Below are 14,757 nucleotides of genomic sequence, written 5' to 3'. Positions count from 1 at the left end.
AAGACTCTGATCACCATTTTAAACCATAAAACATTTATGTATGTATGTTTATTTACGTATGAAACATTAAAATCAGTTTATGTGTAGGGTCAAAATTTCAAAAAAAGTGTTATTGTTGTGCATAAAACATGCTAAATAAGCAGGATCACTTGGCACGTCATGTCCTACACAATAGAGGAGGTAGAGCAGGCATGGGAAAATTTGTTTGGTACAGGGGCTAAATCACACTTAAAAAGGAATAATTCACCCAAAAATTTTAATTCTCTCATAATTTACTCACCCGCATGCCATCCTGGATGTTTATGACTTTCTTTCTTCTACAGAACACAAATTAAGATTTTTAGAATAATATCTCAGCTCTTTTGGTCCATACAGTGAAAGTGAATTGGTGCTAAAATTTTGGAGCTCCACAAATCACATAAATCAGCATAAAAGTAGTCTAATCCATGTGCCTCCAGTGGTTTAATCTATTTCTTTAGAAGCAATATGATAGATGTGGTGAGAAACAGATCAATATTTCATAAATTTTTTACTATTAATTTTCCTCCCTGCTCTGTTAATTTCCACTTTTACTTTCTTCTTGTGTTTTTGCTGATTCACATTCTTCATGTATATTGCCACCTACTGGGCATAGAGATGAATTTCTAGTAAAAATAGAATAAAATATTGATCTGTTTCTCACTCACACCTGTCATATCAATTCTGTAATCATGGATTAAATCACTGGAGTTGGATGTATTTCTTTTATGCTGCATTTATGTGCTTTTGGAGCATCACAATTTTGGCACCCCTTCACTTACATTGAATGGACCTACAGAGTTTAGAGTTGAAAAATCTTAATATTTGTTCTTGAAGAAAGAAAGTCATAGACAGATGGCATGAGAGTAAATTATAAGATTATTTTTATGTGAATTATTTATTTAAGTAGCACATGGGGGCCACATTGTCCTCCTTTTGAGATACAATGTTCAACATTGATTTAGTTCTTGTATCTTTTATGCCAAGAAATAGTTGTGTTCTTTCTAATGCATGATGTACAATTTTCTGTATTGCTCTGCAAACGTTGATAATGTTCTATCTTTATAAAGGCTAAGCATAATTATAAATTATTTTATCATCTCTACTTTCATGGTAATTTATTATATCTGTTAATACACTCTCTACATCAGCGGTCAGTTGTATTAAAAAACAAACAATATTTGAAAAAATTCAAATATTGAATAAATTAATATTACATTAATACTTTTAAAACTAATTAAGTTATTCAGCCAAAAGTAGTGAGAGGTTTTCTTGTTTCCTTGTTTATGTTGTTTGATTAATAGCCTTTATTTGCCAGACTGCTAGACAGTGCTCAATTCGGTTACCTTTACACTTCAAATCCAACATTTTGATGCAAAAAATACACTTTTTACAATTAAAAGTGATTGTATCGGCATGCACTTCACTTCTACCGGTCGAATTTGATTTTGAAAAATTAAATGTATTTATCGAAACATGAAAGTATTAAACCAAAAATATGTCAAAATTTTAATTACACTTCAAACAAAATGAAAATATAATCAAAATAACAAAGTGGTCAAAAATCATAACAAATCCAAACAGTTTACTCTCTCCAACTTCTTCCATTTCCCGTTTTGCAGTCACTTAAAAATTTCTCTAACAGGTGGAAAATACCATTACAATTTAGATCATAAATACAATTGTAAATTTAAACATAATAATAATCATTGAAAAATAAACCATAACCTATACATAATTTAACACAAATCTCGAAAGTACATTTTTGTACTTTTTGTACTTTTACACAAACATAATTTCATGTTCAACGCTCATGAAAACAGAGCCCTTACTGTAACTGAACTCTAAAACAGGATCTTAGTTTCTAAAGAAGATGAGATGTGTAGTAAAAAAATCTACTTTTATTAAAGATTTATCAAGAGTATAGAAGGAAAAGCGTAGCAAGGACATGTCCTCTTTGCCACTCTCACTAAAACTTTTATGTTTCCATCTACAAAGCTTGTCTTTGCACATAGAAATCCTAAAGTGTTTGTGTTACTAAGAGAGTGCAGTTTGAATTGAGAGTGCGTGCTTCTCTCATTCAACATCTGTGTGCTCAAAACTCTGTTGGAACCATAAAAGTGTTAAATCACATTAAGTTCTCTTCAAGGGACAGCAATAAATATTGATAAGGTCACAATAGGTACTTTCACACATACAGCCTTATCCATTTTTTTCACTCAGAGGTCAGAAAATATTGATTATATGCTTCTCACTTCTCAAATTCTGTCATTATTTACTCACTCTTATGTCTCTCTAAACCTGCATGACTTTCTTCTGTGGAAGACACAAGGTGAGTTTTTAAAATATATTTAGTGAATTACTTAAATTTCATTCTGTGCGAAACACAAAGTTATCATATGGCTTCAGAAGACATGGAATACAGTGCATGAGTCGTATCAATTACTTTAACTTTGTTTTTATGTTTTATTTTTTAGCTTGACAGACCAGAGTCAATATTCACTTTTATTACATGGCAAAGTCTTCACACTGTGAGCAATTCTTAAAAATTCACCTTTTGAATTCCTCGGAAGAAAGAAGGTCATACAGAGTGACTGGATCAATATTAGGGTGAGTAAATAATGACAAAATATGTATTTTGTATTTTTGGCTGAACTATCCATATAAGTCCAATTTAACCACGCACCTGTGTAAGAAAAATTGTAGGCTATGATTAAAAGATTCTTTGTATTTTTTTCTGAGAAGTTCTAAAAGATTCATAATTCAAATTTTTGCTTTCTTAACATTTGATTATATAAGTCTATAATTTATTATTCTTTGATTTAAAAAGAAAACAAAAATGAGAAAGGGATTAAAAAAAAAAGCTTTTCCTGGCTCTCTTGAGCAGGTTGAAATGCTTGCAAGTGGTGGGTTTGTCATCAAATTATTTTATTTGATATAGTGTGACTCGTGGCACCACAATATGTCTTGTTATCTTATTTGCCACAGATTCCTTCATGACTCATAAACTTAATTAAATCAAGATACGCCTACTACATAAACAGGAAATGCCAATATTTCCAGCAAGCAATAACGCAGTTAAGCAATCATGGACAGTGTAAAAACTTTGAAAAACAGAATGATTGTTCATGCCCGTATTCCTGAATAAGGAGCATTTGCTTGGAATAGGCTCAGCAGCTTCTTTCGTGGAGACCTTGAACACAGATGAATATTTCATATGCAAACAGTATGGGGCCTCAGCTGCAACCTGTGCCTGCCTCTACCGAGAGCATCTAGAGACGAATAGAGACCAAAGATGGAGAAAAATTGCCAGTCGCTGGGGAACTCATTTCAGCTATTCCTTTCTGTGTGAGATGTTCTGAAAACGTGATTATTTTGAGATGCTCTGAGATGCACAGCTGGAGCCATATGATTAGTTATTTTCAGTTGAGCCATGAAACAGTAAGTATTTATAATGTTTCTTCCACCAAGGAATTCATATATACAAATTTAAAGTGATATAAAGCATTAAAGACCACATGAAATGGCTTGATGAGTGCATTTTCAATAGGAAGTTGACTGCAAAAAAATAAGTAAATAAACAAATAAATAAACAACTGCAAGGCTGCAAGAAAGACTGGTAATACTTTACAGTAAGGTTCCATTCGGTAACATTAGACAATTCATTGGGTATCATTAACAAACAATGAACATTATATTTTTTTTACAGCATTTATGAATCATTGTTGATGATATCAATAGGCAGTGGATTAAATCATTATAAAATAGTTTTTATTATATATAATAATAGCTATGCCATAACATCAAACTGTCAGCACAGTGCTTTTGTACCCACATCCCAGGGGTGTATTCCAGAAAGCAGGTTATGCGACATACCTGGTTAAGTTTACGGATAAGTTAATGGATAACCTAAGCTTTAAGTTCCAAAAACAGAGGTAACTTTCAGGGGTATGTATGTAGCCATAGCAGCTCCAGCTCCGGAGCAGGTTATGTTCCAGGGTTAGATTGTTTCAGAGAGCTGACAGAGCATGGCGTGCCCTTTTGAAGAAGATCCAGTGGACGTGGGAGCACAGATTATACGAAATCTTTTCCGCCATTAGAGAATTTTTAATTTAATGAACAAATCTTTTGAAACCTTTCATATCCGACGTGACACATTGCGGATCGGCGCTTAACACAGAGCACATTTTGTGCATTGCCCTTCGTTTTTTTTGCCACGTTTTTTTTATAATGTGGGTGATGCAGAGCATATGGGAAAGACAACTGTGTGTAGGGCTGTTCATACTGTATGCCTTGCACTCAAATGGATCCTACACACTTTTGTGCAGTTTCCTGGCCTCAAATATTTGAAAGTCATTAAAGAGGAATTCCACTGAGTGGTGGGTTCATCCTTACTATGATATTCTATGAGAGACAAATAGCACTACTTCATCTGTCCATCCATACTGTACATATGTACTCATCCAAAATCATTTTAAAGGCCAGTTTTCAGTGCCTCAGGGCTCAGGGTCAGTTCAGAAAGGGCATGTGACAACACAGTGGCATGTGTGGTTCTTCACAACGTTGCCACAATAAGAGGCTAGAGAGCCCCCCCCCCCTTCTTCTTGATGAAGATGGTCAAGACACAAGAGGAACCCCCAATGAACCCAGTGGACCAGAAAGATGGAAGGGTGGTATGGGATGTGATCACTTTTAAATTAAATTAATAATGCACAATGTAAACAGTCAATTTTTTTTATTGTTTCTATATTTCCTGTAATAAAAGACATTTGTATTTATTGCTTTACCATTCAACAACAAATGACAGATTAACCATCACTAGGCAAATACAATTCCCACCTTTAGCTGATGCTCCAGCAATTCAATTTCAAGTCGGCCTTTTTTTATGTTCAACCTTTTCTCCTCCATTTGAAGCTGTATAAGGTCCATCTCCATGTCACTTTTTCTTGAAGATAGACCTTATATAGCCCCTTTGCAGGCAGCTAGGAACACCAAATGATAATTCAATATGATTGCTAAAGTCTGTAATACATATACAGACCAATTATTTGAATAAAGACAACTGCAGACAATTTCTCACACTGCTAAGATTCTGTGTAGAGGTAGATGGACTCTGTATAGGAATCCCCAGCCATACTCTGTAACAGGACATTGACAATGTTTTACTCTCTTTTGTTAAAAAAAGGGAATTCATTATATACATTATACCTCTATTGGCCTCCCAGCATTTTCATTTTCTAATTCTGTCACAGCAGAAGTGGTCTATTCATCACTATCCTACAGTGCAATTTACTAAGGATGTTTAGTCTAGCAAACAGAAACAATACCTAAAGACAATAATCACTTACAACTGTGGCAGGATGTGCTCTTGCAGGAGAGTCCATTAATACAATGTATCCATCAGCAACTGCAAGAAAATTAAACCAGTAAGATAATTAATGTATATTCTCAAACAAATACAACTAATAAACAATTAGAAATACACCATATGCAGTAAAATAAATTATGCATAATGCACAAGTGAAACAGTGACAGTAAATGCATTCAGAATACTTTTTTAAATAGTGACAGTGTTTATGGTTTAAGGATAAAAAAAAAACACACAATGCATACTTAGATTTTAAGTACTAATATGCTACACCTTTTACTAAGCCACTTGTATCATGGGAGGTAGCTGACTCTGATGAACTGCCACCTGGAATCCCATCGACTACAGGTCGCCTTTCATTAAGGGACAGTGCCAGCTCCTCCGCTGGAGTGAGTGAATGTGGTGGTGGTCCACCCGTTAAACAGGCCTCAGCCTTCTTCCTATCGGCTACAAAGAACAGACAGAAAACTTACTATAAAAGGTTGGCCAATTAGTACTTAGGTTACATTAGTTTAATAAGTTAAGGAAATATTACCTTTTTGGAGAATGTTTTTGTTTCATTTGACTTGGCTCAGAATTCTTTTGGCCCCAGAAAGATCACATCTGATAAAATAAGGCAATATATTACTAGCCAATGTACATAACTAAAGTATGTACAATGCAAAGAAATTGATGGAGGGCAAAAAGTAAATACTTATATATTAAATGTTGGTTTTTACAACATGCCCAATAGGATCAATATTCAATTTTGCATCATAATGAAAAAGAAAATGGTATTTATCGTTTTATAAACTCGCACATTTACTCTATTGGTTATTTTGTTCCAAGCCAACTCTCTGTCCTTCGCCGATGCAGCAGTATTACTTTTTGTTATAATTGGCTTATGTTCTTCATAAGCATGCATTAAAACATGCAACTCCACTTTGCTGATGTATGCAGCTCGTTTTTTTTTTCTCCTTGGGTTTCCATGGTGACTCCATGTAACTCAGGGTTACCATTAGGAGTTGAACTAACCCTTCACAGGTGTTTTGGAACCGACATACCTAGAGTAAGCAAGGAATGGGTTAATCAAACGAGAGTTCAGGGTATATGTGATGGTAAATGAACCCTGCTTTCTGGAATACACCCCAGGACTCCTCAGGATCGAATGTGACTTTGAAGCATTTTGAAGTTCTCTGTATGACCCTGTCTCAGATTTACTGTATTTGCTCCCCACATGCTATACACCTGAGATATACTGATTGGTATCCATCCTGACACACCAAATCATCAAGCATGGATTTTCATTCAAGCAGGGGGGCTCAACAGGAAGTAATCTGTGTTTTCCCACTTAGTCTATCTAGACTGTTGATTTACCAATGGAAACACATGTCAGTGGCAGGTTAGGTCAGGAATGCAATGAGGGCTGGATTTTAATTTGCAGTGGTTATTTCTGTGTAATGGAAGGCAATTTCACAACATTTTCAGAGATACTCTAACTGCGCTGGCAAAATCTGTACACTTTGCAATTCTGTAATGTAGGTCAATCTTAATTTATTGTTTGAATCTGTTTATTGAATCAGAAATGTTTGTAAAATTGTATTCCATGTTCATACAGTGAGCTAGTGAGTGCATACTTTTTTGCATTTTTTTATTATTTGGATTTGTCTCCCTGTGTTGTCTTTCTTTCCAAAACTAAACTAATCTCTCCCTCTGATGGATGAACAGTTGGGATGCTAATAATGTGCAAATTCTGAAGGAGGGTAATGCATGTGTCACCTTCAAAGAAGCAGTCCAAAAACCTGGTGTCCATCAAGTCATTAATCTGTGTTGCAACACTTTTTGGCTGCCTTTTCAAAACAAAAATATTTTGTGAAAGACTTTTTTTTTTGCTTTAATAAACATGCTTTTTCTAGCTGCAAAGTACTTTATATTTTCTTTCACACTAGCAAAAGCATAACTATTTCAATTGTTTCAGAAAAACTAGGATAAAGTATGATGCTGAAGGAAATGTACAAGATGAAGAAGGCCAAAAGAAAATACACGTGGAGAGGATAAAAGACCAGATGACCATCAAGAGATGGAAGATGAGTCTGATAATATGCTTGATACTGGGGACAATATACATGCTGCAACAGACACCAAAGGTCCAAGTCACACTGACCCAGCAAGAATGGAAAGGTATATGTTCTAGAGTACAGATTGTTCAGGAGGTCAACATAGTGGAATAGGAACCAGGATTGCCTAATAAGGTAAATGAGAAGAGTTATAGAGCTAAAAGATCTAAAACAAACTTATAAACAGACCCTAAAGTGTATTTAGACTCCATAGGTCAGCCTAGAAGTATACCTAATGAATATAAGGCTAGAGATTAAATAAAGGCAGGATTTGAGTCAATATTTGTTTGGATAACACCAAATAAGAATATAGAATGGATCAAATTATATTTACTATAATCAACAGAGGTTAATCAATTATACTGATACTGCTTTATCTCCACTGGGAGAACAGGTAGATGCAATGAGTAGAATGCCACTGCAGAATTGACAGGCATAAAATTGGATATTGGCAGATAAGGGGGTGTATGTGTTCTGTTTGGAGACAAAGGTTGCATTTATATTCTTAACTACAAAGCACCAAAAGGTGTATTTACTGTTGCCATGAAAAATTGAAAGCATTAAGAAAGGAAGTTGCAGAAAATGCAGGAAGCGAAGAACAAATTTGGTATTGGTTAGACTTATCATTAGGAAAATGGGTTGCATGGTTGGCAAAAATTGGCATAATGATTGTAGTAGCAATCCTTGTGGGAGGAATAATATTCTGTTGTGTGTAGCCATTGATAAAATCATTCTTGAACCAAGCAACAGTGAAGCAGATGACATTGATCAATATGAATGCTCCACTACAATATGAATGAATGAATATGACATTTATATAGCACTTTTCTAACACTACACTCAAAGTGTTACACACAGTGAACAAGGTGACTCTCCTCAACCACCACTAGCAAGCAGCGACCACATGGATGATGCAACAGCAGCCATAGTGCACCAGTACACTCACCACACACCACACACCACACAACTTGGAGTTAAGTGCCTTGCTCAAGGACACAATGGTGGTGGCAGTGGGGATCGAACCAGCAACCTTCTGATTAATTTCTGATTCTCTCAGTGTGTAGTCACACAGAAATATTTTAAATTCCATTGTCACGCTCAGCCTTTTGCCATGTTTTTTTTTTTAATGAATAAATATGATGCTCACAGAAACAAACACTACAGTAGGGTGGCAGACCATGAATGGCCACAGGTTCCAAGGCATGCAAGACTGTAGTGTCAGATGGATGTCCATGGATGCCAGAGTTAACATTGATCTACAGACTTAGGTTTCTTGTTTCCACATGTGGAGGCAACTCATCCAGATAAGGTTCATTAGCTATCAGTGTATGTCCTGACCTGCACAACGTGACACACTAGAGAGACAGCAAGTAAGATTAAAGGACTGGGTGAGACATGGCACATCATTTTGATCATAGCAGATTTCATGGCTGTTTTATCCATCCAGACCATCACTCTAAGTTGTTTTTTAAAATCATATGGTGTAGTTGTATTTCCATTAGACTGTCAATCATGTAGATACATTTACCAACATGCAATTTACCAACATGAGATTTTGCAATGTTTTTTTTATTAATGCAAAGACCTTGGAATTTGTGTCTAAATGTTGAATAGAATTGGTAGAGTGATTCTTTAAAAAGTGTACACACTATGGTGTTGTGGCACTTTCAAACATTTTCTGTTTGTTATAGCACCCTGACATAGCAACACTGGCTCAATCAATAATGTGAGTTTGGGGTGGGGCTGTCTTTTTGTCTGACCAACAGAACAGTGGAGCAGAAAACTTGTTTGAAACTTGTTATTACTTTTTAAATAGAGCACAGGACTATATTCTGGAAGTAAAAATCCCATTCATTTGTTTCTATAGGAGAATGCATGATTAACAATAACATATAACCCTTTACAGTCAGACCTACAGTGAGCTCTGATGTTGTTAATAGATGGTATGTGCTTCTACTGGAGGCATCAGTCTGTGAATTTGAAATATTTAAATGTCTTTAAAAAAAAATTTTTTTTATCATGGAATTCAACAAAAAACTACACTACTCATGATCCTGAGAGGGAAAACCACCAATCAGAGAGTCGCAGCAAATGAGCCGAGTAGCAACTGCCTACTTCCATGATGCAGTCGAATCGGACTGCAAACAAACTTATAATATATATTTACATTTTATTTAAAATCAAGAACTTAAAATCAATTGGTTTATATTTGTGGTGGTGGGGGTGTGGTTGAGCGCCGATTTGTGAATGGAGAGCGAGATCTGGAGATGAGAATGGTAAGGATCATTACCTGCCAATTATTGTCTCTAAAAGTTGTTTGTCATTGCAGTGAGAGGGGAGACAGGTGTTAAGTGTGAGCCAGACACCAGTGAGGGGAGAGAGAGTTACAAGGCCCAAGCCAAAAGAGACTGTGTTAATTTGTGTCCGCTGAAAAGCATGTTTTGAAGTGTGTTTGTTGAAAGGCATGAATTTTGAGTGTAAAAATAAAGAGACCATGTGAGTTGGATTCGCCATCGCTCGCATCCTCCTTTTCCCTAACTGTGAACATTGTTACAGTATTTTTCCATCGTTTTTATAGTGATCACATAATCTGCAATGTTTCATGTATTGCAGTTAATTCCCTCATTAAAGACATTTATAATAGCTTTGTTTGTTTTTTTGCCAGATTTTAAAATACTTTTTTGCTTAAAATCAAACTTTGTAATGTTTTCACCTCAGAACTGGTTAGTTTGGTTTATGGTGTAGACTCTTTTATGGAGTACTTAATGAAATCCCTATGGAAAAATTTATGGGAAAATACTTTCGGAACCAAGAGAGCTGAAAAAGTGGGCGAGTAATATTGCGCGCTTAATTCCAATTGGTGCTACTAGTAGTGCATAAATGACACACTTCACCTTTAAATCGATGTATGACCTTTATTTCATAAGAAGTCTTAGTGTACTTCAGAGAGCATACTAAAGCTAGATAAATAGAACAAAAACAAAAGATCATTTTAGACTCTTATATCAGAACAAAATGGATTAATACCATAAATTTGCCTTTTGTACCTTTATTTTATAACATGATGTAAACACACACATACAGTATATACACAAACAAAGCTTCTAAAATTAGCCCTCAGAGACATGTCATAATGCCAACTCTGGGGGGGTCCAACATTCATTATTCCCCTTTATTGCGATGGATGAGAGTTCCACTGCAATGCAATCAGTCTGGAGGGAAAACAGAAATGAGAACTGTGAGCGATGGAGCTCCTGTAGACATCCTAGAAGGCTGCAGATCTTTAGAGACCATCATCCATTTATTCACTTTGAGGCCTCTTTGTGCAGACGTGAGTGGAATGGTTGATTCTGGACATTGCAGAAGGGTCATTTAGTTTCTCGGCAGCATATGCTACAGTAGACTGCTAAAAATACACTGGGCTTCTACAGTATGTGGGATGTTTCAGTAGGGCTGTAGCTGTGAGTGAGTTTACCATTGTTATCTTCACATAGCCTGCTTCCCTTTGTGCATAAAGAGTGATTAGAAGCGAATTACCTCAGGTGGGGACACTCTGGCATGTGTCTTAATAAGGCAAAATCCAGTAGTTAGCTTTGAAATGAGCGAGGGTCAACCTAAGAAAGACCTGTGCCTGTGGGGTAATCTATGAAGTGTTTTCCACATAGGAGGATTGGAAATTGATTAGTGTCCATGGGTGTGCTCTGTCTAGGCATTATCACAGAAACTTCTATGAAGTCGAACCCAATCAGGAAGCAGGTGGAAAAAAAAATCCTTTAAGGCTTAGAGGTTATCATAAATGTTAATTAGAATGGATGGAATGTAGACAGAGATCCCAGAAGAAGATTCAAACTGATTGCTGCAAGTCTTGACATCAATAAAAAGTTGAGAAATGAATGATATAGAAGATGAGAATGCAGAGAAGTGATCAAATATGGAGAGTAGACAGAGAATTATGCTAAAATTAAACATACAGCAGCTTTTCAAACATTAAACCAAGGAGCAATTGTGTAGAGTGTGTGTTTATGCATTTGTGTGTATTTGAGTGTGTGTGGATGGATGGTACGTGTGTGCATTACATGTGCTACGTCTATTACTAGAAAACAGCACATAGAATTCACACATAACAAATTCAAATGAGTAGAATACTATTTTTAGTCATTATGATGTGATACATTTTTGCTTAAAGATCCTTAAGATAAGCCTACTTGTTACAGTAACTATTCCCGGTTGCAAAATGTCCTAATCAGTCACCTTTAACTATTCCCTTTACTTAAATGAGTGTGTTTATGTACATACCACTATGCTGAGAACTACCATAAAAAAAATCTGCTCATTCCAAAAATCTGACAATGCAAGAAAAATGCATTTATGCAAGACTTCTAGCAGAGACAAAATTATTACTTTACTTTTGAGGTCAAAACGTAAACTGGCAGGTGCACAATGTATACGCTAGTAATGCTGGTAAAGGTGTTTACATGCAATGCGGAATTGACAGCATAAAAGTAATCCATACGATCCCAGTGGTTAAATTCCTGTACTCAGAAGCAATTTGTTAGATGTGGGTGTGAAACACACCAGTATTTAAGTCCTTTTTTTTCCACTATAAATTCTCCTCCCTACCTAGTATGTGGTGATATGCACAAAGAATGCAAATCATCAAAAACAAAAGAAATCTTAGAAAAAAGAGTGCTTAGGAGGGCAAGTAAATGTGGACATTTATAGTAAAAAGGACTTTAATCTATGATAAACAATCAGATCACTTCTGAAGACATGGATTTATCCTCTGGAGTTGGATGGATTACTTTTATGCTGCCTTTGTGTGCTTTTTGGAACTTCAAAGTTCTGGTCACCATTCACTGACATTGAATGAACCAGCAGAGCTGAGATATGTTTGTCAAAAAATCTTTGTTTGTGTTTAGCAGAAAAAGAAAGTGGGTAAATGAAAAGAGAATTACAATTTTTGGATGAACCATTCATTTACTTCATTAGATTTTTACTTTGGGGGCTGCTATGTAGGTTATCTAATGCTATTTGCAGAAGATAATATGTTTTTACATAAGATACGAACACATGACTAAAATGATGCATTAAAAACTATTTGAAATGGCAACAAAAAATATGGTTCTGGTTGCCTTTCAAATAATGTTATTAATCAAACACACCCAATATCAGCTGTAGTTCCACACAAACAAACATAAACCTGCAATGTTGCTGCAACTGGCTAACTTCAAGCCCACTATGCTTTCTCTGTTTGTTTTTGTAATTAACAATTTTTATTGATTCCATTCAACAAATTAAACAAACATCAGAGAAAATGCGGAATAAAATTATATTAAATTAAACCCTTCCCCCCGACCACCCCCACCCGACACAAACACTCACCCCAGTGGTCATCAATATTTATAAACACACACACATACACATGCACAAATAAAAAACACACATGCACAAAAGCTTTCTCTGTTTGTTGATGATAGCCCACAGGCTGGATACATTGAACTTAGTTTATTTGTGCCTGAGGGAATCAAATCTGACAGCATGAGTCCAGAGGGACATCTAGCAGCACACACAATCTCACATGCAAGTGTTAACAGCTCCTGTCAGTAGCAGAGACAAAGTGAAAAGTCCCAGGTGCACACACTGCCACTCTCTAAATTTCAGGTCAGAATGAGAGCCCTGTATTTACTGGGTTTCACCACCAAGGGGCAGTAGATAAAAAATAATAAAAAATCAGATGGCAAAAAGGAAAATAAAAAAAATTATAATAAATAAATAAATAAAATCATAATACAGTTGTAAACACAAACAAATGTTAACAAAAATCATAGCCAATCTTATATTGCATGAGCTGTCTGATTTAATTATAATAGACTGATATGGATGTAAAGGGGTAGGGAACTGTTCCTGCTTCCTGAGATTCAAGCTATTCATTATTTAAAATAATTAAATGTCATTTGATTTTTATTTATTTATTTATTGCTAATTGCAAAACTTTTTAACTGAACCTAACTAATTTAGTCTTGGACAAAAAGCTGCTTTATTCTTCATATGGTGCAGGGCACGCTTTAGGGGAGGACCGTCCTTCCAGTGTATATAAAGGCCTAAATATATTCATTCTACTTCATTCTATCAGCAACTAATTCATTAATCTGCCAAACTGCAAATCAGCTACAGAGGAGCCTGTAGAGACAGTTTACCATGCTCAGTTAAAAAATGCCAGAATAAACAATATACAGTATGTGTGGATGATAATGACCATTGATAGTGATGAGTATATTGTCAGAGCCATCATTAAGATTCAAGTCCATTACTGTGAATGGGAGTAGTGAGCTCATACAAGCGTGTTTACACTGGGAGAAAGGGGAGCCTACGTATATTTTTCTTACACATTTTGTGCACATTTCATCAAAAATGATGTAATGGTTGAGACAAGGTTTTTAATCTGTTTTAGATTATTGGCTGTGAATCAGGTGTGGGATGCAACTGTGTCTGCAAAATGTTTGAGTGTGTGGTTAATAAAAGCATTTTTTGTTGTCAACCTGACTTAGTTTAGGGATTTGTCACACCTGATAAGAGTGATCCGCTACAAGGTGAAGGGATCTGATCCAACACAACCCAGTTATTGATTATCCAGGTCTGGCGTGCTGCTCTGGCACTCCGTTTTTAACAAACATTGGCACAAATCCTAACAACTCCCCTTTGGCTAATAGGGAACTCTGTGTTCATAACTCGAAGGCCCAGACACCTTCACATTCCATACACCTGATTCATTGTCTATAGCAATAACAAATTAGTCTACAAGGCATAGTGTTGGAAGAATAGCCCAAATCACATCTTATGAGTTCCACCAAAGAACAGCATGGCAGTCTTGTCTGTTTTGCAGGCTGTCTGAACAACTGTGGTGTCTGCGCAAGGTGTTTAATGTAGGGGAGGCGGTGAGAGAAGGGGTGGGGGAGAAGTGAGCTACAGAGGGTTAATTTTTCGCATATGTCCTGCAGAAGCAGGTTTGCTTGTACTTTAAAGAGATGAAAAGAAATGGGGATGGCCAGGGAAAGAGAAGGAGAGATGAGACAGAATGCAACTGTGCTTGTATGCCTTCAACAATTTTAAAATTAATATTTGAGAGATCAAACCAGTCATATTTTAGAAAACATTGGAAGAGTTGCAGTAAATAAAGGAGTAGATTTTAGAATTGTAAACACATTTTACAACTGATGATATTCTTATTTATAAAAAAAGAAAAAAGAAAAAGGGGAATCAAGGGTTACAGTGAGG

Source organism: Xyrauchen texanus, chromosome 39 (assembly GCF_025860055.1).
Source record: "Xyrauchen texanus isolate HMW12.3.18 chromosome 39, RBS_HiC_50CHRs, whole genome shotgun sequence".
In the NCBI taxonomy this organism is placed as follows: Eukaryota; Metazoa; Chordata; class Actinopteri; order Cypriniformes; family Catostomidae; genus Xyrauchen; species Xyrauchen texanus.
The sequence above is the reverse complement of the archived record's forward strand: the minus strand, read 5'-3'. Positions refer to the sequence as shown.